Here is a 25,277-nt window from a genome sequence, read left to right as displayed (position 1 = left end):
ACTTAAATAGCAATGATGAAATTTTACCTGTGTTCAGTAGATGGAGACAGAGACAGTAAATCAATGATAGTGTTCTATTCGCTTGTTTTTGTTTTTTTGCTCCAAAAAAACGATGTCAGCTAGGTCTATCAGTAAACATATGGCTTAGCTATGCCCAGAAGTCCTCAATAATAATAGTATTTTCCAAGAAATTACAAAATATTGTTGACAACGTTTTCGTCAGGTTCAGCTACCACAGAGTGAATGCGTAAGTGAATGCGATGATGAGAAAACTTTCGGTTACTCTATAAAACGCTATTCCAAAAGCAAAATTAGACGTTATACATCTTTAGAAAGCTTAAACTCTCACCTACTGAATAAATGAAGTGTCAATCAAGCCAGACTGTACTAAAAAGGGAAACAATGCCATAAACAACACATGTGGTATTACACACAGCTATTTTGCAAGGTACCCAGGCGTCACAAATGCACACATATTTCACAAACAGATTGTCCAAGACAATATATGACCACTCAGTCTCAAAAGGGACATCTCTACACGTAAAACCAATGGTAAGGTTGTATATTTATTCAATATTCCCAGATATTGACTGTAGAATGACATGGTACCCATTCTTCTTATTGTAAAACGTGACTGCGCTCCGTTTTGTTACGTCGCTTCCGGGTTTGTCGTTTTTTTTTCTTTTTACTTTTTAAAAATGCGGAAGTAAAATTCTCTCAAAAAAATGACTCCAGAAGTCACGGTAGTGTATATATAAGTATATTTTTTTAATGAAAATCTAGTTCCAACATCATTTTACTACACATTGATTCACTGGGGTCTCCATCCTGCAATATTCCCTTTAATAACGACGTTCTTGGAGACTCAATGGGGGAAAATTGCCCAACATGGCAACCCTGGTCTCTATTGGAGCGCTGATTGGATAGTTGAAAATGCCTTGAACGATTGGCTCTCCATACCGGAAGCATAAAAACAGTGCCAAAAGTCTGTCTGTGGCTGCGTCCCAAATCACTCCCTATTCCCTATATAGTGCACTTCTTTTGGCATCAGCCATTTTGTAGTGTGTCCCATCTGAGAAACAAAATTGTAGCACACTATATAGTGAACTACTTCCACCCCACAATGCACTGCAAAATGTAGGGTACAAGCTATGTACACTATCCGGAAGCCCAACATCCCACAATACACTGAGGTAGGGCTTTACTGTTTATTTCAACAAAGATGGCGGTTGGAAAAAGCGAGCGGTAGCTGCTTGTATAAATGCAAGTTGTCCATAGTTATGTCAAATCATGAATTATATTTGCATATTTGATACAAAAAAGTTACCAATTTTCGTTAGAGGGCCAAGTGTAACGTTAACGGTTTTTCTCTGGAGAGCTGCTTGCTAGCTAAGAAGCTAGCTAATCTTGGTAGCAGTGCAACTCAAGCAAAACGTAATTTTCGGTCCCTGATAAAAGATTTTTGAACAGTATATTGCTATACATTTGGTCGATGCCAATATTAATTAATATTTATCCAAGAATTTCATATATACATGTACAGATAACGTTCAAAAAATATTGTATCAGGGACCAAAAAAACAACGTCGCTTTCTCGCCACATCAATAACGAATGCAATTTCCGTTATTGTGCGACAGATATATTTTTTAAAAGATAGTAGCAGCGCAGGGTGATGACAACAGCATCCCAAAGCAAATGCTCGTTCTGCCGCTCACTCCCTATCTAGTGTGCTACATATTTTCCACTATATAGGGAATAGTGAATGAGTGAACAAGTAAGGCATTCATACTTTTTCTGTTCACAAATGTTAACAAACCAATTCAGATCACAAAACACATGTAGATTTTAATTTACAGACGTGACCCTCCCCCTCACGAAAATCTATATCCACAAACACAACATTTTTTTACAGGTTCAACTTGCAGAGTACAAACACGAACCATAAGTTGCAAGCACAAGCCATTGCTTACAAGTACAAAATACTTTGTTTCAGTTTCAACTCGCAATGTACAAACATAAACCATAAGTTGCAAGCACAAGTCATTGCTTACAAATACAAAATACTTTTGGCATTAATTTGAGCCCATACTCATGTTCAGCTACAGTTGTGTGGGTGAGTGCTGGACGACAACTGCTGGGCAAACTGGTTTGCTAGTGGCAAAATTAAGCAACAGAAAGGCCGTATAGGGAGTCTGTTGAATTGTTTACTTCTCAACGAGTCAATGTGGGCTGAAAACATTTTAGTAGTAAGGAGAATATGTTATACTGACTGTTATGCAGACTATACTTGTTATACTGCATTGGATCTCCTTGGCCTGTGCACAAGGTGAAATGGCAAGAACTGTAAGGGATATGAGCATTGTGTGGCTTTTACCCACTCCCCACAAAATAGGGAGGGGATGTCTTCCACGGGATGCTCTGCTCTGCTGTTAGGTCTCCCTCCAAGCGAGTCATCATTTTGATGATCGCTGAGGTCATGAGATAGCGTTTTGCTGTCTGACAGTACGGAATCTGACAACAGATCTTAGAGAGAGTTTGCCAAATGTGATCTATACATGTATTAACATGAATACGTAATAATCAACGTATACCAAATACATATTAAATGAAAGCCGCAAGCGATGTTGGGAGGGGTCCAAGCATTGGCACTATCGCACCCCCTATGGAGCGATTAAAATGGCTTTGTCCTCATGATCATATACCTTCACCCAACATATCTACTGAATATCATGATGAGCAATGGATTGAAATATGTGTCTGACGTAGTAAAATATTGATGACTTATGACCAAATATCTGCTAAGAATCTAGTCTGATGACTTAGATGCGTCACCATGGATGTGTCCTGGCCGCTTCCCGTAAAGGCCTTTACTATGTCATAACACTTAAATGGCCCGGTGTGTACAGCTGCAGTGTTTCTACGCCGCAACTAAAAAAGGCGTCACACTAGTGTTGTCACGATACCAAAATTTTGACTTTGATACTGATACCAGGTTTAGTATCACGATACTCAATACTGAAATGATACTTGAAACTTAAACCATGCTGATTCGATACTCGGTACCTAACGATACTGAAATTACCTTAATAGATCAGAAATGTAATGTCCACAAGGGTTGACCTCATTTTCGAATTCATGGTTTATTAACAACCTTTACGTTGAAGCCTCTTCAACATATTAATAAGTATAGGCCTATAGTGTTTCAACACTAGAAAAACAATAGAAAAATATATTAAATATATTTCAAAAATTAAACAGTTGTAAACTAAATAATCTTTAAAACAGGTCATTCACCTTTAAATAGATTTTAAAACAGCATATTTTAATAACAATACAGCATCTATCTATAATAAAATATTTCCAAATTGGAACACCTATTGCTACTGAAGTGAACTGAGTCGAAGCTTGCGCTGTATCAAGGAGCTGAGTGCACAAGCGCAAGTCACCTCACTTGGCAACCTTAGTTGCTACTGCCATCTAGCAAAGATTCTGACAAATTACACTTTTCATCCTCTAAATTAGTAATGCGGGAGATACATTTCCCTGGCTTTTATATTTGACACAAAACTACCGAACGTCGAAAAATTCTAATACCGAAGCGTTTCTCTTTTTATAAGTACCGAAAAAGTGCTGAAGTTTCGGTATACTGTGCAACACTACGTCAGACACATATTCCAATCCATTGCTCAGCTTAGCAGAGAATGCACACTTCAGAGCGCCTCAGAGACAGATAGAATAATAATACATATTTCAAATAATAAATACGACATTGAAAAAAAACGAACCAAAAAACGAAATATCAACTCGTCATCTCTGCGAGCTGCGCGCAGAGTAGCCTACCTTATCATTTATTTCGACATTGGCAGACTACAGCATAAATTGCGTCTGTTGTTTATATTCAATATTAGTAATTGCAGCGAGAAACTGCAGCTGTAGACACAAGATAGTGTGTTATGTTATGGTAGCAACGGAACGAAACGGACTATATATGTATTACCGTCATTGTTTTATTATACGAGCGTGTTTTCGCGCGTTTGCACAGAAACTAATAAAAAAGTCCAAATGGCGGGCAAACAATATGGCGGACATAGGTGCTCCCAATGGCGAAGTTGTAGAGCACATTCAGATGCATCGGTCGATTAAGTTTTGTGTTGATCTGACTTTCGGTGTGGGAGTTATGACCTTTTAAACATGACCCTTTGTTATAGCGCCACCATCTGGCCGACATAGGTGATTTGTAGTGCCTGAGTAGTGGGGGGCCATAGGAACCCACCTACCAAATTTGGTTGGTGTACAACTTATGGTTGCTGAGCCTCAGAATTTTAGCGGAGAAAGCTTCCACGCCCCAATGAATAAGTCCACCTGAGGATAAAGGAAAGAAAAAAGGAAAACCAGAAAGTGCAGTAATATAAAGAAATTGCATAATAATTAGTTGTGCTTTTCAAAGTGATGCTCTTACCCTGTTCATCGTCAAGAAATCATGTTGACAGTTCATACTGGAAATGGGGATAAGTAGTGCAATGTATTTACAGAATATAGTGTTGTTTCCCCAAAGATGGTATTTGTTGATATAATTGTGGTGCATATTTATTTTCTATTTTCAAAAAATGAAATTTCTTCATGATTAGAAGAAATTTTGGGATAGCGCTTCCGATATTGCTTGTGTTGAAAGTGCTGTGACTGAAACAGGGATAGATGTAGTCACTTGCCACATCTGTCCAAAATGTAAACAAGTCAGGCCGTTTTCACGGGAGGGGAAAATTTTATGACAGTGTGCTAACCTTGACAAGCCAGCTGTATTGTAATGTTAAGTTATATCTATCCTTACTAGCTAGGGTCCTTACATGCTTGCTAATAACTTATTTGAAGAGTCTTGGAGATTGACAGTGTTTTGTTAAGAACATAGGTAGAGGAACTTATGAGAGTTAAGTTGAATGCATCAGTTATGGAAAAATGTGTGCAGAGGTGTTAATGAGACTAACCATTTGTGAACTCTGGATTGATTGTATTCAGGAATTTGGCCAGCTGTGTTGTCTGTGGGGAAAAGCCAACAACAAACCTTCCTCCTGTGCATGATCATGTTTTGATTCAGAGTGTGCACGGAGAGAAGGGCCTATTCACAGATGGGTCCATTGTCGATGTGTTTGTGTGAGAGAGAGAGAGAGAGAGAGAGAGAGAGAGAGAGAGAGTGAGACAGCGGCTCAGGGGCAAGGAGGGGCTGAGCGAATCAATGTGGTGTGCGCAGCTGTGGAATATTTTACCCATTTTAAAGTGTAAAAAAATTGAAAATCAATATGTGGCGGGCTGGTCTTTGGTCTTGTGTCATAGGCTGCATGAGAGGCAATAATTTGATTCAGCATTTGTTTTCTGGAACTTGTATTGATTTACTGGAAAACATCAATGACAATACAGTTATGGAAACTGAAATATGTTTGCATTATTTGAATATCAGTTTTATAAGCTGTGTTATCTTTGACATAGACATGGTCGATTAAGGTGGCCTTTTCAGTAGTTGCTTGTTTAACAAGTTGAGTGTATCCATGTTGCTGCATGAAATCTTAAACAGTTTGTGTAATGAAGAGATTTTCATTGAAGTCGCCCATTATTATTTTGGTTCCCAAGAATGTGTCAAGATGATCAATCAAATGCAGCAGTTTTGTTCTGAAAGTAACCAAACTGTAGGATGGTGGTCTGTAGAGGATGGCAACGTTTGCTTCCAGTGGCTTTATGTTGAATGTTAAACATTCAGTGTTTAGACATGGCAAATGTGTGATGTTGCAGTCTGCATCATTTTTAAAGTAAACTCCAACACCACCATGCTGCTGTTTCTTCAGTTCCATGAAGATATGTTCAGTGTGATCACATGCAAGGCACCTTGGTTTGCTGTAAAATGAAAAGTTGTTGAGATGAGTGTCTTGGGTAGAATGTTCTTGTTTTAGCCATGTTTCTGTCACACAAATGACATCAGCTGCAAAATACCTGTGATCACATTGAATCTTGGATATGAGCAGAAAGTCCTTGAACATTGTGCAAAAAAATTCTGTGCATTGTATTCAAGGATTGAAGTGGTGGCTGAATGAATGCAGGCATGTTTTGTATTGAAGTGTGAATTGTGTCATTAGCATATATAGCAGTGGCTTTAAAATCTTCGATGATGAGTCCTTCAAGAGATGTTACACGACTCAGTGCTACATATGCTTGTCCAGAAGTAAACATTTTCTTGAGAGAGACAACAGTTTTCTCCACTGTTAAGCCTTGTACTTTGTGAACAGTGCAAGCCCAAGCTAATTTCAGAGAAAACTGACGTCTCACACCACCGTTTGTTATTCTGTCCTCTTCAGGCTCAATTGGTGTGGCTTTTTCCAGTCCAGCTTTTGAGGATGGTTTCTTAGTTCAAGCCATTTTTCCAACTTTTTCATGATCAAAGGTGACATATATCATTGATGGGAAAGTGTCATCATCCTTGTAACAAATGTCAGAAACTGTTCCAAATACTCCATTTGCAAGTCCATCTGAAACATCAATGTTTTTCAGTAACATGACACGTGCATGTATGCCAAGATGCAGTGTATATACCAAACAAGCATTGTAAACTTTGACATGGTGTGTGATTTTTCTTTGCAAGCAACCAGTTTTAGCGTCCCTGTCAAAGTCTTGAGCTTCAGTGGAAGTGGTATGAGGGCACATTTTGTCCAGCATTTGAAAATTATGAGCGTCAACCTGTTGGTTTGGTTTATTAAGTAATTCACTTAATTCTCCTTCTCCTGTCTCACGACTTTTCAGCATGTTGATATCTTGTTGTTGCAGTGGTTGCTTTTTGTTGTGTTTTCTTAAGCGATTCAGCAACTGTGCAAAGTCTGTGTCTTTCTGCCTGAAAATTTCAGTGAGTTCTGTTACAGCGAAATGATTTTCCCATAAGTTGACACCACTTGGTTGTGTATACAAGGGTTTTCCTTTGACTGGTGGCAATTGATATAGGTCTCCTACTGCAATGATAGACACTTTACCAAAAGAGGAATAGTCACCTGTTTGTTTGATCTGTCTTAACCGTCCGTGGATATATGTAAGAAGTTTATGATCAACCATGGAAATTTCATCAATAATCAGTATTTGGAGCTTGTTGAGTTTGGCTCTCAAAGTATTGATTTTTTCTTCTGCAAGTGGTTGATATGGTAATGAGACATCTATTCCAATTGAAAAACAGTTGCGTATTGTTGCAGCATCAATGTTGTAAGCAGCAACACCAGTTGGAGCAGTCAGTAACACATGCGTGTCATCTGGGTTTTCTGATAGCTGTGATAAGATACGACATGCTTCATAATTGATTGCTTTTATCAGGTGGGACTTGCCTGTGCCAGGTCCTCCAGTGATGAATACATAAAATGGATCTGGGTTTTCATTATTGAGTTTTTGTAAACACCACTGGCGAATCTTGTAAAATAACTGCAACTGTTTTTGCAGTTTGTGTGATAGAAGTCTTCAAAGGTGTTGAAGTTTGGTGGTTTCAACCCATAATCATTGTAATGAGGAAGGAATAACTGTAGAATACTGTGGTAATATTTCTCAGGATTTTTTGTGCGTGAGAAGCGGGCATAACGCACAACAGCAGCATCTGTGCGTGTCCTCTTCATTACAAATCCTAAGTCCTTATCCAGTTTTATGGTGTTAGGTGATGACTTGTCTGATTTTGACAGAATTCTGTACTGTGATGCAAAGGTTGCCAAACACATTTCAGGAAATGCTTCTGTTTTTGGTCTTCCTTTGTATTTGTCTGTGATGCTGTTCATCCATATGCTGTCTTTTTCAGTGTTAATACATTTGAGTCTTTTCTGAAGAAGATGAAGTGGAAGACTCATTTTGATAGGATGTTCACCAGTTGGAATGAACTGAACCTTTCTTGATCCCTCTTTGAGTCTCATATTGGTTAGTCGGTATATGCTCTCTTGTGCAGATACTTCTCGGTTATGAAGATAAACACTGCCACGTTTCCGTAAGGCTAGTTTGGCATCAATATTATTTGAGGCCTCTTTTTGTGCTCGTTGTAGCAATAATCCCATTTCTCTCTCTTGCTTAGATATATAAGATATTATATACACAATGCAAGAGTAGGCGTCAACAACATACTGAATATCCATATTTGCATTCCAGCATCTGAGAAGTTGTGTGTTATACTGATTTACCCAAACATCGGATGGTTTTCTCTGTAAAACAACTTTGGTTTTTTTTGTCATGCGTATGTATGCAGCTTCAAACAGCGCCTGGGATATACCAATAGATGCAAAGAGGGAATCTGCAGAGTCAAAAGATGTGTCAGCATTCATGACAACTTGCCGTACTCTCTCCATAATCTGTCCTGCAAGTTCCATTGAAAGCCTTGGATGATTGATTTGTTGTTGTGGTATTTTTTGGTTAGGCTCACTATTGTGGTGCATTTGTTGTTCAGAAATTTTATTCCTTGTGATGAAAGTGTTTTTTGATGGTGGCCGTGGGAAGTTAAAGCGACAGACAGTTTTGTTTTTTCTGCAGGCTTTGAATGCCTTTTGCTGTGTTGTTGCACAGTAGAGACAATGTCGTGCATTTCCATCATCAACAGGTGGCATTTCACATGTCACATATTCATCAACAAATGCTACAACATCTGCATCATCAGCTTTATCAACTTGAGGTGCATTTTCAACCCAGAATAGACAATGAGTATGAGGTGAACCTCGTTGTTGAAATTCCACTCTGTAGAAGTAAACAATTTTTCCAATTGGAAGCGATAATCAAACATTCTGGCAGCTGTTACGGGATTCTTTCTCAAGAGATCACATCTCTCTGACCAGTCCAGATCATCAGCATTTATATGTTTCCCTTCTAGCCGGAGGAAAATTTCCATCGCATGTCAGCTGAAGAAAATGAACAAAACCATGTTGGGATTCTAAGTTGTCTGACCATTGCAAAAAGATCTTTCTGAACACTTTGCCAGAAAGCAGGTGTGCCTCTGATAGGTTTCATGAATTTGTATCCCTCGTCAAAATTGAGAATTCTTTGAAGTGAATGTTTGTTCATTAGCATGTCTGATGTAATTTTTTCTGTCGTATCCTTTTCTTAGTGCAATAGATACATTTGAGGCCACTTGGTTAATCTCAGATAAATATTGTGCATAAAAACTGTAGTCCAGGTTCTTTGCAAATCTCCCATCTGCATTGAGTATCTGGTTATTCAAATATCTACACAAGGTCAACTTTTCTTCCCTAGTATCATTAAAAGTACCGGTTCCTTTGGGGAAAATAACAGGAAAGCATTTTGATTCATTGCCTTCATTGGTTAATAATCTGATTGGGTTGTTGTCTTGTGCTGGGGCCAGAGACAAAATTCCATCAAAGTGCTTATTATCAAACAAAAATTCATAAATCTGCCTCTAACCCTCATCAACTGTTCTCCATTTTCTCCTCTTTCCTCAGCACTCCTTCCCCACCTCAGTCCTCCCTCGCTGCAGATGACTTTGCAGTTTTCTTCGATGAGAAAATTGCAGACATCCGCAGCTCCTTCATGTCCACCACCACCCTTCCCCACTCCCCCATCTCTGTTCCCTCCCCTTGTTTCTCCACTTTCTCTCCCCTCACTGACTCTGATGTTTCCCAGCTCCTACTCTCCCACCGCCCTACCACCTGTGCTCTTGACCCCATCCCTTCCTCTCTCCTCCAGACTATCACACCTGACATCCTCCCATATGTCACCTCCCTCGTGAACTTCTCCTTGTCTTCTGTATGTTTCCCCTCTTCTTTCAAGCTGGCCCACATCACCCCACTGCTGAAAAAGCCCACTCTGGATCCCTCTGTCATCCAGAACTACCGTCCTGTCTCCCTTCTCCCTTTCCTATCCAAAACAATTGAACGAGCTGCTTCTAACCAACTCTCCTCTTTTCTCTCCCTGAACAACCTCCTAGACCCCTACCAGTCTGGCTTCAGACCTAGCCACTCGACAGAGACCGCACTCCTCTCGGTCAATGAGTCGCTTCACGCCGCACAAGCAGCCTCCCATTCATCTGTCCTGATCCTCCTAGACCTTTCTGCTGCCTTTGACACCGTCAACCACCCCATCCTCCTGTCCTCCCTGGCAGCTATGGGGATCTGTGGCACAGCACTAGACTGGATTGAGTCCTACCTCTCCGGTCGCTCCTTCCAAGTCGCCTGGGCTGGTGCAGTATCAGCACCTCGCCCCCTTGCCACAGGAGTTCCCCAGGGCTCTGTCCTTGGTCCCCTCCTATTCTCCCTGTACACCCAATCTCTTGGTCCTGTAATCTCTGCCCATGGGTTGTCCTATCATTGTTATGCCGATGACACCCAACTCTTTCTCTCCTTCCCGCCCTCTGACACTCAGGTCTCTGCTCGCATCTCTGCTTGCCTGAGGGACATCCAGAGCTGGATGGATAACCACCATCTTAAGCTGAACCCAGGTAAGACGGAGATGATCTTCATCCCTGCTCCATCCTCTAACCTTCTCGACTTTTCTATTTCCCTAGGGGACACTGTGGTGTCATCATCACCCACCACAAAAAACCTTGGAGTGGTGATGGACAACAGACTGTCCCTCTCCCAGAACATCACGGCGGTGAGTCGAACGTGCAGGTTCTTCCTGTACAACATCCGGAGAATCCGCCCCTTCCTCACCACCTACGCAACCCAGCTCCTGGTTCAAGCGATGGTCCTGTCCCGCCTAGACTACTGCAACTCACTAGTGGCTGGTCTGCCAGCATCCGCCATCAGACCCCTGCAGCTCATCCAGAATGCTGCAGCACGTCTGGTCTACAACCTCCTCAGACATTCCCATGTCACCCCCCTGCTCACTGACCTCCACTGGCTGCCTGTTATGGCTCGCATCAAATTTAAGACCTTGGTGCTTGCATACCAGGCAGCTAAGGGGTCAGCACCAGGGTACAGAGGATCATCAGACCCTACACACCAGCCAGACCTCTCCGTTCTGCCACCTCTGGACGCTTGGCACCTCCCCCTCTTCGCGTCTGTACTTCCCGCTCCTGTCTGCTGTCTGTCCTGGCCCCTCGCTGGTGGAATGACCTCCCCGTGGCGGTCAGAACAGCAGAGAATCTCACCACCTTCAAACGCAGACTGAAGACTCATCTCTTCAGGCTGCACCTCTCTCCACCCCTCCCTAGCCTATAGTTTAGCTCACTGTACCTAGTTAGGATAATATGATTATGTTAGTGTATCTGGCAGGATTGTTTTTGTCTGATTAGGTGTGATTAGATGTGATTCCAGTGCTAGTTTGTACTTGGTAGGATTCTTGCTTGCTGAACAGCTTACTCTACAGGGTTGGAGTCCTGATCAATGTGGTCACTTCTGGCACTACGATCCTTACTTCACTCTAGTGTTTCTTTTGCACCTCTACATCATGAACCAATGCACTTGTTGTACGTCGCTCTGGATAAGAGCGTCTGCTAAATGCCTGTAATGTAATGTAATGTAATGATCCATCACCTCTTGGACAATATCAACATGTTGTAAACATGTATCATTTAACATTCCATGTTGCTGTGTATCATGTATTGTTTCATCAATGTCTTCATCATCTGGTTTTGTTTCAATGGATTGTTCATCATTAGCCTTTTCTGGATTAACCTCAACACAGGTTTCATTGTCAAAAGACATAGCTTCACGTGTGCTGATGTATGTCATCATTTTCATTGGGTTGTTCAATTTTGTTCAGTGGATTAATCCATTCGTTGTTGAAGGTAATATCTTTATTACATTACATTACATTACATTACAGGCATTTGGCAGACGCTCTTATCCAGAGCGACGTACAACAAAGTGTATAACCATAACCAGGAACAAGTATGACGAAACCCCTAGAGAGAAGTACCGGTCCAAGTACAGGGAACAACCGCATAGTTCAACCTGGACCCTGGTGGTTAGACTGATTAACACTAACAACAACGCAATCTATGGAAAAATAAAAATAAATAAAAATACAAGTAGTCGTTAAGACTGGCGCATCAACTAAGTCACCTATTAAACAGCTGCCTAGTTACAACCCTAAGTTTAGTCATTTACAGGGGGGGAAGGGAGGGATGGGGAGAGGTGCAGCCTGAAGAGGTGGGTCTTCAGTCGTCGTTTGAAATGGGTCACAGTCTCAGCTGTTCTGACCTCCACAGGGAGGTCATTCCACCATCGTGGGGCCAGAACAGACAGGAGACGTGTTCTGGAAGTGCAGGTGCGAAGAGGGGGAGGTGCTAGGCGTCCTGAGGTAGCAGAACGGAGGGATCTGGCTGGCATGTAGGGTTTGAATATCTTGTGAAGGTATGCTGGGGCTGATCCCTTGACTGCCTGGTATGCTAGAACCAATGTTTTGAATTTGATGCGAGCTATAACAGGCAGCCAGTGGAGGGTAGTGAGCAGGGGAGTTACGTGGGAGTGTCTGGGGAGGTTGAAGACCAGACGAGCCGCAGCATTCTGAATGAGCTGCAGGGGTCTGGTGGCAGATGCCGGTAGTCCAGCCAGAAGAGAGTTGCAGTAGTCCAGGCGGGATAGAACCATTGCTTGGACCAGGAGCTGGGTTGAGTAGGTGGTGAGAAAGGGGCGGATTCTGCGGATGTTGTATAGGAAAAATCTGCATGCCCGGGTTACTGCTGCAATGTTGTTGGAGAGGGACAGCCTGTTGTCCATCATCACTCCGAGATTCTTGGCGCAGGGTGATGATGTCACTACGGTGTCCCCTAAGGAAATGGAAAAGTCGAGGAGGGGAGAGGATAGAGCAGGAATAAAGATTAGCTCCGTCTTTCCCGGGTTGAGCTTCAGGTGGTGATTGTCCATCCAGCTCTGTATGTCCCTCAGGCAAGCGGAGATGCGGGCGGGGACCTGTGTGTCCGATGGGGAGAAGGAGAGAAAGAGTTGCGTGTCGTCGGCATAGGAATGATAGGACAAGCCATGGGCAAATATTACAGGGCCAAGGGATCTGGTTTTATACCATGGGTTATGTTGTTTCAAGTACGAGAAAGCTTTATGAATAGCAGCAGTGTTTACATATTGATATTCATAGTGGCCTTTATATGTTAACTTTCTCTTTAATTTCACACGGATCGTTAAATCATCATGCTCTGGTCTTGGAAGTTTACTTGCAATCTGAGGGACATTAGATGGTACACACGTGACAGGTCCATGAACACCATTTTGTCCCCCTTTCGGTAAAGCAAGCATCTTCATAAAAGGAATGTTTATTGCAATCAAATGTTGTTCCAACAAATTTAAGTTCTTCAGCTGTGGTGGAATGGGATCCAAAAATGGAGCATCGCGTAGTTCTGGCAGGCCACGAGAGTCAAGCGCTCCGGCTGAATCAGCTGAGTGATGTTCGCCTATCACAGTACATTCACTAACAGGGCGGTCTACTTAAACAGCATCCCTCTACTCATTTGGCTGCTCCTCCTGCATGCAAGCGCTGCATGTTGCTTCATAAATCGGTGCTTCTTCCTGCAATCCAGCTACGGTATGCTGCCAGTCTAAACCATGTCTGCTTGCTACATGTTAGCTGCTAGTCTAAGATCACAACCTAGGCAATATGAGGAAGTCTTGCTATTTATTTGCATTGCTCCTTACCTCCAAGCTCTATAGCTGCAGCAGGCAGGCGATCCATTTGGGGCCAGCCACGCAAAGTGTTGTTTAAGCGGCATATTCCAGATATTGAGGATACCGGTGCACTGTCTTCACTGCTAACTGGCCAGGGAGCTTCATTCAAGGAGCGCTGCTTGCGGCGGCCGCCGCCCCTCCATGGAGGATGCCATGTTCAAGCCTGGGAGCTGCTGCCACGTCCATATCTGCTAGCTGCAGATGCTTGCCGGGTAATGTCATCAACCTTATTTAAATTCTGCTGAGCTCTGAGTCTAGCGATAAACTCATAATATACACAGTGTTGCCAACTATTTTTATGGAAAGTCGCTATGGCCTCCTCTAAAAGTCGCTAAATTGACAACACCGAATATACACATTCGATTGCGGGGACATCTCACAGAGGGGCTGGTTTCACGAATATCGCAAGTCTTCGCTAAAAGCGGAAACGTTTCAACATATGCGGGCACAAGTTAACGGCATGCTTATTGTATTTTCTCACCACCAGAGTCAACGCTAGATGCTGTCACTGCTAAAGAATCCCTGGCGTGAATGCTTTCGGCTACCTTCCGGAATGCAGTAGAATCGGGTCGTACACTACATCCCCTAGTTGATCACAGCGGGGTCTTCCAATCAATCGTTTTTTACACGAATTTGGGATTCGTGCACGTAAATCTAAGCTGAAATGTCTGAATTGGGAAACACCAAAGTTCTCACGCTTGGCTGAGATGGAAAAGTAGGCGTATCGATAAAGAATCTTTGTTCATTGTGAACGGCTAATGGATTAAGGGCAGTCGCTACCACGCAGGTACTAGATAGCCCCCATGTCTCACACAGGCTATAGTTTGTGTATTTGTAGGCTAATGGCCTACTTCCTGGTGTAAACAGTTATTCCGGAAGGATTAGGCTGCGAGATGGCAGTTAAGCTCTGGCTGTTATAGGTCTGGCAGACTGAACATGGGCGGCAGGGCGTGTTGCAAAGAGCAGAGATGCAGAGTTGTCTAAATTGTTCAAAGCTACATTCTACCCTTCGCTGAATCGCTACACTACAGGAGTGTTAGACTGTTACCGGCAAGTAGGCTACAGTCAATGTTGTAAAATGCAAACCAGCTTCGGCTTTCAACTTCAGAATCTCCACTGATTCACGATTTGCGCTTAAAAAGCTGGTTCCTTATCGGGACCCAATCATCGCAACAGAAAAATGAAAACATTAAAATCATATTGGGTTAAATCTGCGAGAATAAAATTGGTTGGCTATCTAATTTAGCTGTCAGATCACGATGCTGAATGTTTAGGGAATGCTAATGTCCATTTTAATGAGACAAATTAGGCTTAACGTTGTCTCGCCCAACTGGTTCTCTCAATATCGTGCTGTTGCAAGACGCGAATGCGTACGTTCGCAAGTGTATCGTTGTATTCCATGACACTTAAACGGGCGTTTAGTCTTATCACAGCAGAGAAGGGATTTTATGTAGCCTTCTCCACGTCACTGCTCTGACCTCTTCACCGTGCATGTGATCAGGCATGTGACCACACGACTAAGGACATATGTCGAGGGGAAAAAAAAAAAAAAAAAAAATTATACCTCCTGCTACGGATATGCTCCGCATAGCCTAGGTATTGGCCTCTCTGTCTCTACAATTAGATGCTCACGCGAATGGCGTTGCGCGTCATCCATTGCGGAAAATATGCTTAAATTAGCTGTATTTTGTATACACCTCAAGCTTTTAATCTGAGAAAATGAAGGAACTCGTGTCATTATTGCATACTAGCACTGTTTTCCATCCTCTCCTCCATGACCCGGTACCTGTGGTGGCGCCCCCCCCATGCGAGCCCTGAGGAGCCTTTATTGGGAAATGCCATGATGAAATCTGGTTGCCATCCGCCTCCGTCTCATTGGCAATGTGGTCCCCATTCCGGAGTTCTACACCACCACTCCTGCTCCAGTGCGGCAACGACAGCAGTGATGGTTCCCGGCATCCCCAATGAAGCTACGGGGCTTTGGACATGTGCTTCTTTCATCCGTTGGCATTGACAATTTCCGTTCCAAGCTATAAGCTTTGCAGTATATGAGCACGGCTGCTACTGTCTACTGGCAAGTACCGGTGTCGCAGCCACCAATGTTTCCTCTATAATCTGTTTCTGCTGTTGCTGCTGTTACTGCTGCTGGGTGCTACTGCTGCTGCTGCGTTACTGCTGCCACTACTGCTGATGTTACTGCTACTGCTGTTGCTGGTGCTGATGCTACTGCTCCGACTGCTCCTGCTGTTTATTGCTGCTGCTGCTACTACTACCGAACGAGGATCATTACACTAATACGAGTAGTATATTTCCCTCTAATTGGTTTAAATCTCTGTGCTGGGGGGAGATACCAACAGCTGTTGGTACACATAGCCTAATAATATTTGGCGATTAGCTTGAATGACCTTGGGCTTACGAGGTAGCTAAGCCACTGACTGACATGCTTGTCACAATCAACAACCTGAGCCGACCAGAGGAGGATGGGTTTCCCCCTTGAGCCTGGTTCCTTCCAAGGTTTCTTCCCATCTGCCACAGGGAGTTTTTCCTTGCCACTGTCGCCTTAGGCTTGCTCCTGTGGGGGTGCAGGCCAGGGTTGTCTGTAAAGCGCATTGTGACAACTGCCGTAAAATACACTATACAAATAAATTTGATTGATAGAAGCCAAGGCCATACACGTAGGCATAGCCTTCAACATTACAAATAGTATTTTCCCCTGGTTTAACTTTACTCTCACTTCAGGGGAAAGGCCAAAAAAAAAAAAAAAAAAAAGCTTGGTACACATAGCCACTGACCCACAATGTTAGAACAGCCTCGAGCTGACCGGATGAAGGGCCCTTCCGGTAGCCGAATGGCGTTTCACATAGTCATCACTTCAGCCGGAGACTAAGTACTAACAACATGTCAGCGTATGGTTGTTTTGGGGGTTTTTGCTGCTGCCCCTCCCGTTCTTGTCCATGCATGCTTGTATGGATGGCAATGAGTGAGGATTCATTTACACTGATGCAAGTAGTAGTATATTTCCCCCGGTTTAGTTTAAATCTCGGCGCTCGAGGGGAAATACCGACAAGCTGTCGGTACACATAGCCTAATATTACATCTCACATAGTATGTTCCCCTGGTTTATTAATTAATAATTCATCTAACTATGACCTCAGGGGAACGTCCAACATGCTGTTGGTACACATAACTACTGATCCACGTAAAAAATAGACAGCCTCAAGCCGAAGGGCTTGACTGGACGAAGGGCTTCCTCCAGGTGGTCGTACACATAGTCATCACGTCATCATTGAACACGTGCTTCACATCACTGCTCTTACTGCTGCTGCGTTACGGCTCCTACGCTGCTGCGTACTGCCACCGCGCTCCTGCTGCTGCTACTACTGGCTCCTCCGGTAGGCCTATGCAACGAGTGAGGATTCATTTACACTGACGTAGTCGGTAGCATAATTCCCCCAGTTAGTTCAAATCTCAGCGCTCGAGGGGAATTACTGACAAGCTGTCGGTACACGTAGCCTAATATCATATCACACATAGTATGTTCCTCTGGTTTATTAATTAATAATACATCTAAGTATTGGCCTCAGGGGAACGTCCGACATGCTGTTGGTACACATAACCACTGATCCACATAAAAAATAGACGGCCTCAAGCCGAAAGGCTCGACTGGACGAAGGGCTTCCTCCAGGTGGTCGTACACATAGTCATCACATCAGCCGGAGACACTTATTAATAGCACGTCGGCATATGGTTGTTTTGGGGTTTGGCTGCTGGCCTCCCGGCCTTATCCACGCGGGCTGCGTGGTTGGCGGGAGAGCTCCACAACAGAGCCATACCGCCAAACATAACTGTATTGCCTTTATTGTCAATAAGGTTCTACTTTGATGACAGTGGTCCTGACAGAACCAAATTATTTGCAATACTTTCTGGAGGCATTCTGCCATGAAGAAGTTTTCTGTGACATGTGTAACAAATCCACAGTGTACTATTAGGATCTGTACAGTGTTTTACTATATGCATTTACTGGCTAATGAAGCTGTAGCATTCCCTCTTTTTCCATATGTGTCTTTTTAAAATTGTATGACTTGATGTTTAAACAGCTGTCGATGGCATGCATATTGGGGACCAGTGCTAACCTTGTCTTTGAATTCCTGAACAATGTAGTCCATTTGTTGTCTTTGTTTCTTTGATTCAATCCTTCTGGTAATATTGTACTGTTTCAGATTTTCCTTGTGTTGTTGATCAGTGGCATATTTATCTATGCTGTATTGTTTTGTACTTGCACGGTGTCGTTCATGAGTGGCATATCTGCCTATGCTGTATTGTTTTGTACTTGCATGGTGTTGTTCATCAGTGGCATATTTGTCTATGCTGTATTGTTTTGTACTTGCACAGTGTTGTTCATCAGTGGCATATTTGTCTATGCTGTATTGTTTTGTACTTGCACGGTGTTGTTTATCAGTGGCATATTTTTCTATGCTGCACTTTTTCTTATTTGCACGGTGTTGTTCATTAGTGGCATATTTGTGTGCACTGTATTGTTTCACATTTGTCCGGTGTTGGGCATCAGTGCCGTATTTGTTTATGCTGGCTTCTTTGACGGTTTTCTTGTAGTTTTCATCTTCATTGTATCTTTTAATTCCTCTTTTATTTTTTGCATCTTGGAATTGTTTGTTTATTTTATATTGCTTGTTTTTTCTGTCAAGCTCACGTCGACTTGAAGAACTCCTAATCTGATGTGACTGTGGCCATTCATTGGATTTGTTGCAGAGTTTAGTGCATTGGTCAGAATTGTGTTGCTTCACGCATGTAACGACTTCGTAATGAGATGCGTTGCAGTGTTTTAGGTATATAGCTGTGTGAATTGTCTTTCCATTTGATGTGGAATACTTGAACCACTTGTTGCGACTGTATGTGAAAACATCAACTCCAAAGAGATCTGCAGCTGCTTGTATTTCCACCTCAGTTGCCCAAGTTTGAACATATTTCATGCGTGATGCTTTCAAATAGTTTTCAACAGAAAAATATCCATCTCTGAGAATAGGAGCATACTGTGATGTGTTTGTTTCCATATATTTAACCACAGCTAGTCGGATTTTTCTGTGATGACCTTCACTTCCACTAATAGAAAATGACAAAGCTCTGAAAAAGCAGTTACCATCACCTACAATAGCCTTTGTCTCACAAGCATCATTCATTGGGACATTCATTGGAACTGGTTCTTGTGTATCAACATATTCAGGTGAGTTGTGGATGATGTTTTTTTTTGCTGCACAGTGAAAGGAGAGAATGTGAGACATGGGCTTTCCATTTCATTGACGAAAACAACTTCATCTGCACTTGGATTAGGCATTGTTGGATTGCTCTTAGATTTCATGTCGTAATGTAATTGACATTGTTTTGACCTGCGCAAATGTACCATCAGCCTTTGAAATGGCTTTTGACAACTGTTGCACACATCTAGGGAAATTATTGTTACGTATCACTGGTATTATTGGCTTCATCTAAACTGTGGGATTTAGGAGCGTGTAAACACCTCACAGCTAGACCAATGAGGGTTTGTAGCTGGAGGGGAAGGCACCGCGTGTTATCCCTTGGCTGGTGTGATTCAAAACCGGAGATGTTAGTTAGTTTTCCTCTGTTCGTAAGAACAGGGCACAATTATAATTAAGAATGCACTGGTTCCGTTGCCACGGGTTAGATATGAAGGCGCTGCTTCATATCCCGCTTAAAACTGGCCCGAAACGGATCAGTAGCATTCAAGTTACTCTCCGTTCGCAAACGGGGCTATGCTGTCATCAGAGATATATCCGATCTGTCGCCGGACTGTCAATATCCCAATGGGAGCATCAGAATATTCACAAATACGCGGAACAACACATCAAATATATCCATGACCACAGCAAGAAAGCGTAACAGTTACTAGGTTTTACCCTCGTGATAATCTGACTCCATATTAATTAATAAGTTATGTTCCAAATTAGAATTTAGGCTTGATTTAGAATGGAACTCAGTTCGTCTGAAGTTCTACACCAAGGGTCAACGCAGTTTCACCCGGTACGCACCGCGGATGCGCCCGTAACGACAATTTAACTAGCTGTTTGCAGACGACACAGCGGTTGTGAGATTTCCCTCATGGGGAGTATAACCTAATTAGGGTTCAGGGACTCCGAAAGGGCCAATATTGGTCATCCCAGGATCAACTTGGTTCTGCTGACGGTCCCGCCTTAACTGAAAACTTGGTGATCAAACAAGTCCAACGGGCAGTTCCCTAGTCATAATTGGGGGAAACCGACTTAGGGGGCTGTTACAAGAACGAAACATTGACCAAGACCACACAAATCAAGTCATTAACAGTTTTAATGTCAGGTAGGTTATACACTTAAAATAGTCAATTTGTAGTTACAGAATTTAGAAAATAGTCTAACAATCAAAGATAAAGATGAGCATACCTGACAGCAGTCTACACACAGAAAGAGTCTTGTGTGGGAAGTCTGATTGCAGACTCCCAGAGGGCCCTGTTCCTCTCCTATAAGAACCCAGCGGAAGGCAGGTGGATGTCGCCACAAAAGGCTCATAAAACCATAAATTTACTTGGAAGGGGAAGATTGGAATTTGGTTCAGACAGGATCAGACAGATGGATTTACTAGGAGGAGTGTCCCAAAAATACAGTTTACTTCCAAATTTATTAAAATAGATTTTCTATAGATTTGCTGGTTTTAAAACCGAAACCAGAGCATCACTCGCACAGAGACCATAAAAACCATACCAAATATGAATATTTGTTCTTGTGTTTGTCATGAAAACTCTGAAAAACATGAAATAACTGTACAATCACTTACATGAACCAACTGCCAACTCTCAATGTCTTTCCACAGTGTATTAAGATTGCATAGTGTCGTGTAGCAATGTATTCAACCCCAATCTGGCATTATTTCCTAACAAAAAGTGTGCTTGAGTAAATTTCTTTCCTTATGAAGGTAGGGAGACAAGTTACCCAGTGACACCAGGTGAGGGCACTTTGGCTGTCCCTCAACTGTCCTGAGCAATTTGCCCCATTTCTATCATGTGATTTTATTACTTGCAATCTGAAACCTCCAGGACGTTGGGGTAATTTTAGAATTGCTTTCCCGTAGAAAAGAGGTGTCACCTGTTAACTGTCGCAAAACCAGATGCCAAGGTCTTACGGGCCACTCTGTCCCGACAATATCAGACTCTGCACCTGGCGAACTGCTTTACGACAGTCAGAGAGGAAATTCCACTCTATGCCTGTTCCCGTGGGCCTTACAAGCGTAATTTTGAATCTGGACATTACTGGTGGTAGCTGTAAGCTCTGTTCTTTTCTGGTTTTCTGTGGCCTGTGTACATATGGTTTTATTTGTTGTGGGACAATCGCTTTCTGTGTTGTGTAAATCATTTCCAATGAGCTCAAAAATTTGTGCTAAAGACCTAGGAGTCTTATAGGTGCCAGTCTTGTATGCATCCACCAAAACAATTGTTTTGTCAACATCAACATTAGAAACAGGAATGAGGCTTTCAAAATGATGGCCATTGTATGCCAACACCAATGGAACATGAGTATCTCTTGCATTTGCTGGATCTATTGCATCTGCAGATATTACATATATTGGACTATGAGCTTGAGCATTCGTTGTTTTCCAAGGTGTGTTGAAAACAAGGATATCTTTCTTAGTAGTATGAGCACAACTAAGGATAGCCATATCACCAAAATAGTCAAGGTCATATTGGTTAGTTGTTTGCAAAGTTTGCCATGCTTCTCTCCACTGCTGTTCTGTATATACGTTTGGATAGTATGGAGATGCCTTAATTTTGTGTTCACCTACAGTATTCCAGACCTTTCTATAGTTCTCAGGGCTTTCTGTCAAATGTTCTGGAAAACATTCTCTTGCATTTATGTTATCAATAATGGATTCATACAAGCAATTACCATTGGCCTTGTTTGGATTGCCACTTCTAAGTTGGATACCATGCTGCTCTGCTATGCTAATTGTCATCTGAAATATTGAGTTGCCTTCACCTATAACTCCTCTTATGTGGTTCTTGCTCTTTTTTATGGCAAGTACTGCAGCTGGTCTGCTGTTTATTTCCTTTTGTTTGTTTTAAATATCAGCATGAGCTACTGTCTGTAAGCACACTGTCTTGTTATGGTCTGAATCTCCCCCACTTCTTCTGTGTCATGCACAGAAGACATCCCCCCTTTGTTGTCCAGTGTATTTGGTGTCTTACTTGCAAATGATTTCACCCCATTTGGCTTACAAGCTATTGGCAATGTGTTGTCATCACGCACTTCTGCAATACTAAACTTTTTGGGACATTCAAAAGTGGGCTGTAAGGGAACACAGAAATTAGATACCATCACCCAGCTATATACCCCGTGTATGTGCTGTGTATCCTGAAGCCGTTTGCCTACTTCTGAAGGTATGTGACCCCCTTGCCCCTGACCAACAACACTTCCTTCATCCCTACCAAACTTCTGTTTCTGTACTATTTGACTACCCAACTCCTGTTTCAGTGTTCTATCAGTAGGCAACTCCTGCTTCTGTTCTGTCTGTGTAACACTGGTGTGTATGTTTCCCATATTTCTCCTCCTTACTACCTTGTCCCTAACATCTTCCTGTCCTAAAACTTCTTTGACCCTGTCAACTACTACCAAAGGCCTACGACCCACATGCCCTGAACCAGCAGCACTTCGCTTTTTGATGTGCAGGGATTTCTTCTCAGCCATGGACTGAGGTGCTGGGTCATGGACAGGCTTGGCGTTCTGGCGGTAGGCCGAAGGGTTACATAGGACGTATGTGTCAAAAATGCGTTCCATCCTACCCCCGTTGACAATTCTCTGTAAACACAAGTTGATGTTAGGAGTTAATTACGTTAAATACTTACAGAATACTTTTTAGAAAACGTAATTGAACAGTTCAACAAAGTGTATACATCAACAGAAACGTACTTGCTGTATGTCAACAAACAATCCTTTGGCAGCATGCTGACATATACAATGACGCCGGTCCCGAACCTGCATCCTCACATCTAGAAACAAGCACAAACAACATGACTTAAATGAAATATGGGTCTCCACTATAACAGTAACACATCGGGACACAGACACATTGGCATGCAAGAATTACCTGGAACAGTAGGCACCAGATGTGTCCATTGGTCATGGTCAACATACTTCATTTTAACAGCTGCACACAAGAACATACAGACGTATGGGTTTAGAAAAACCAAAAAAAAAAGAAGAAAAAAACAGAGACAGAACATTGTTCAAACATTGGACACCACTAACAATGGACAATTTTATGTAACACACAGAGCAGTTATTACCTGGAAAGGGCCGATAGGATGTTGCTGAGCGTTGAGATCAATCAACACGCTGTGGCTGTGATGAAGTACCATGCTCCTTCTTGTTTTTGTGAAAGCATCGTTTGAGTGTAGGATGTGGTACAGGATTGACAGGGATGTGCAGGATGCTGTATGAAGTGTTCCAAATGAAGTCCGCAAGGAGAGGCATACCTTCGTCATCACTTAGGTGTACCAAATCCTGACACCACAGATGCCTTAAACAAAAAGTAATGACAATAATAATTAAGTCCCAGAGAAACATGCATAAGAATGTATTATGTACTCCAAGAACAGTGATGTTGTATCCACAACTTCTTGGAATATACCTTTTGGATGGCTGGAAAACATTGTTTGTTGAGAAATACCGCACCCCCATCTTTGCTGCAACTTGGTGATATTCCTGCTTTAGCAGAAGCTGGTACTCCAGTGTTGCATGTACATATGGGGAAATCCACCACAAACACCTAGAAATAACAAATTGCTATTAGCACTAAAATAAAACCTACTTAATTTCTGTGACTATTACTACTCCCTTTGTGAACACATAACATTCTACTAAAGGACATTATTGCCTTTGTCTGAGTGTGTTTATGATTTGACACATACCTTGTTTGGCCAGTGTTGCAATGCAACACTGAGGAGAGTCCCAAAGGCCCTGGCAGCCTCCTCAATAGTGTGACTTGAGGTCATGTTGTTCCCCGGAGCAAGCAGGCACACTGCATCTGGAGTATGTGGAGTAACACCAAGATGGGAGATCTCCAAACACAACGCTGTTGCATTTCCTCCAGGTGTGGCCATAAAACCAAAGGACAGCCGACCCTCTGGCATGTTTACAACTCCATCAGCAAAAGATCTGAGATGTGAATCGCCAACAACAAACACAAACTACATAAAGAAAACACAAATCAAACATGTTACTACATAAAGTAAAAGATAAATCAAATATGTTAATAAATACGCTAGTGAATGTTGTTACAACACTAAGCGATGTAACAACCTTGCATGTATCCAATTATATTGTATGACATGCTATACAGTACATAACACAGTATTAGATGCTATAGACTACATAAGGCACTTTTGCATACATCACCTCTTTCTCATTGGTGTGACATTTGTCAGGAAACACAGTCTTGTGCTGATGCCCACTGATGTCTGACACAGGCCATTGACGGACTTTATGAAGTGAGCCACACCCTGCCATGGCTTAACAGGAAGATTAACTTGATGTCACATAAAAAACATAGCATTACTGCTGCTACTTGTTGTTTGCACGTCAAAGTCATTCACACCTAGTACAATGTTACATGTTCACACTGTGATGATCTTTTTGCCATGAACATGGAGGCCACTTAGTCCTTCCATTCATCGCATAATCTGCTTTATAGCTTCTTTAAAATAAAGAGCAAACAACAACTTTCACCACTTGGCACACATGCCAAATCTGGCCAATCCTTATGCAATTTAGGGGGTACCCTATTTAAAGCTTTGTAACCCCAGATTTGAACACCACAGGCACTTGAAAAATGGTTTAAATGAAGCAAGACATTTGTACCATCTACAATACTAGCTTAGATTACATTACATTACATTACAGGCATTTAGCAGACGCTCTTATCCAGAGCGACTTACACAACTTTTTACATAGCACTTTACATTGTATCCATTTATACAGCTGGATATATACTGAAGCAATGCAGGTTAAGTACCTTGCTCAAGGGTACAACGGCAGTGTCCTTACCCGGGATTCGAAACTACGACCTTTCGGTTACAAGCGCAGTTCCTTACCCACTGTGCCACACTCCGTCCTCCATGACTTTATATTCATAATTTTGGAAGAAATAAAGTGGCACAAATGCAACTATCTAGGCAAATCTAATATGAATTTGCTCTTTTTTTAGTTCACAATGAAATACTGGGAGATTGCATATATGCAGCAGGTTAAAGTATACCAAAAAGTTCTTGACCACAAGTTCATAAAATGTAAGGGTGGATATGTAGAAGTACTACAGATCTAAGAAGCAAAAACTAAGCAGTGTACCCAGCGTCAGACAAATCTACACGAAATGTCTTAATTATGCATTGCTGTAAATCACAATAAATTCACATATTTCACTACAAATCAACTGTTGTACTGAAGGAACTCAATGTGCATCATTTTCAAGTGGTAATTACAAGCTTTCTGTCAGTACAATGGTCTAAAATACCTAGGGGTCCAGAAACAAATCCAAAACCTCTCCAAAAAGGAATATAATGATTTTTGTGCATTGTAAAGCATATACATGAGCCC

The 25,277-nt window shown here is 42.2% G+C and overlaps 1 long non-coding RNA gene and 1 pseudogene across 1 annotated transcript; both read right to left on the bottom strand.

The window, feature by feature from the left end:
* Positions 1–1,826: 1,826 nt before the first annotated feature.
* LOC118230882 lies at positions 1,827–2,288 on the bottom strand. The gene is made up of 2 exons (XR_004765938.1): positions 2,066–2,288; positions 1,827–1,983 (listed from the first exon to the last, which is right to left on the bottom strand). It is a non-coding gene; the product is annotated as an uncharacterized LOC118230882 (long non-coding RNA).
* A 5,047-nt stretch (positions 2,289–7,335) lies between these two features.
* Positions 7,336–22,460, bottom strand: LOC118230171 (annotated as a pseudogene).
* Positions 22,461–25,277: the final 2,817 nt, after the last annotated feature.

The sequence above is a fragment of the Anguilla anguilla genome, chromosome 6, assembly GCF_013347855.1.
Source record: "Anguilla anguilla isolate fAngAng1 chromosome 6, fAngAng1.pri, whole genome shotgun sequence".
Classification (NCBI taxonomy): domain Eukaryota; kingdom Metazoa; phylum Chordata; class Actinopteri; order Anguilliformes; family Anguillidae; genus Anguilla; species Anguilla anguilla.
Note: the sequence above shows the minus strand (reverse complement) of the source record. Positions and strands in the feature narration are given on the sequence as shown.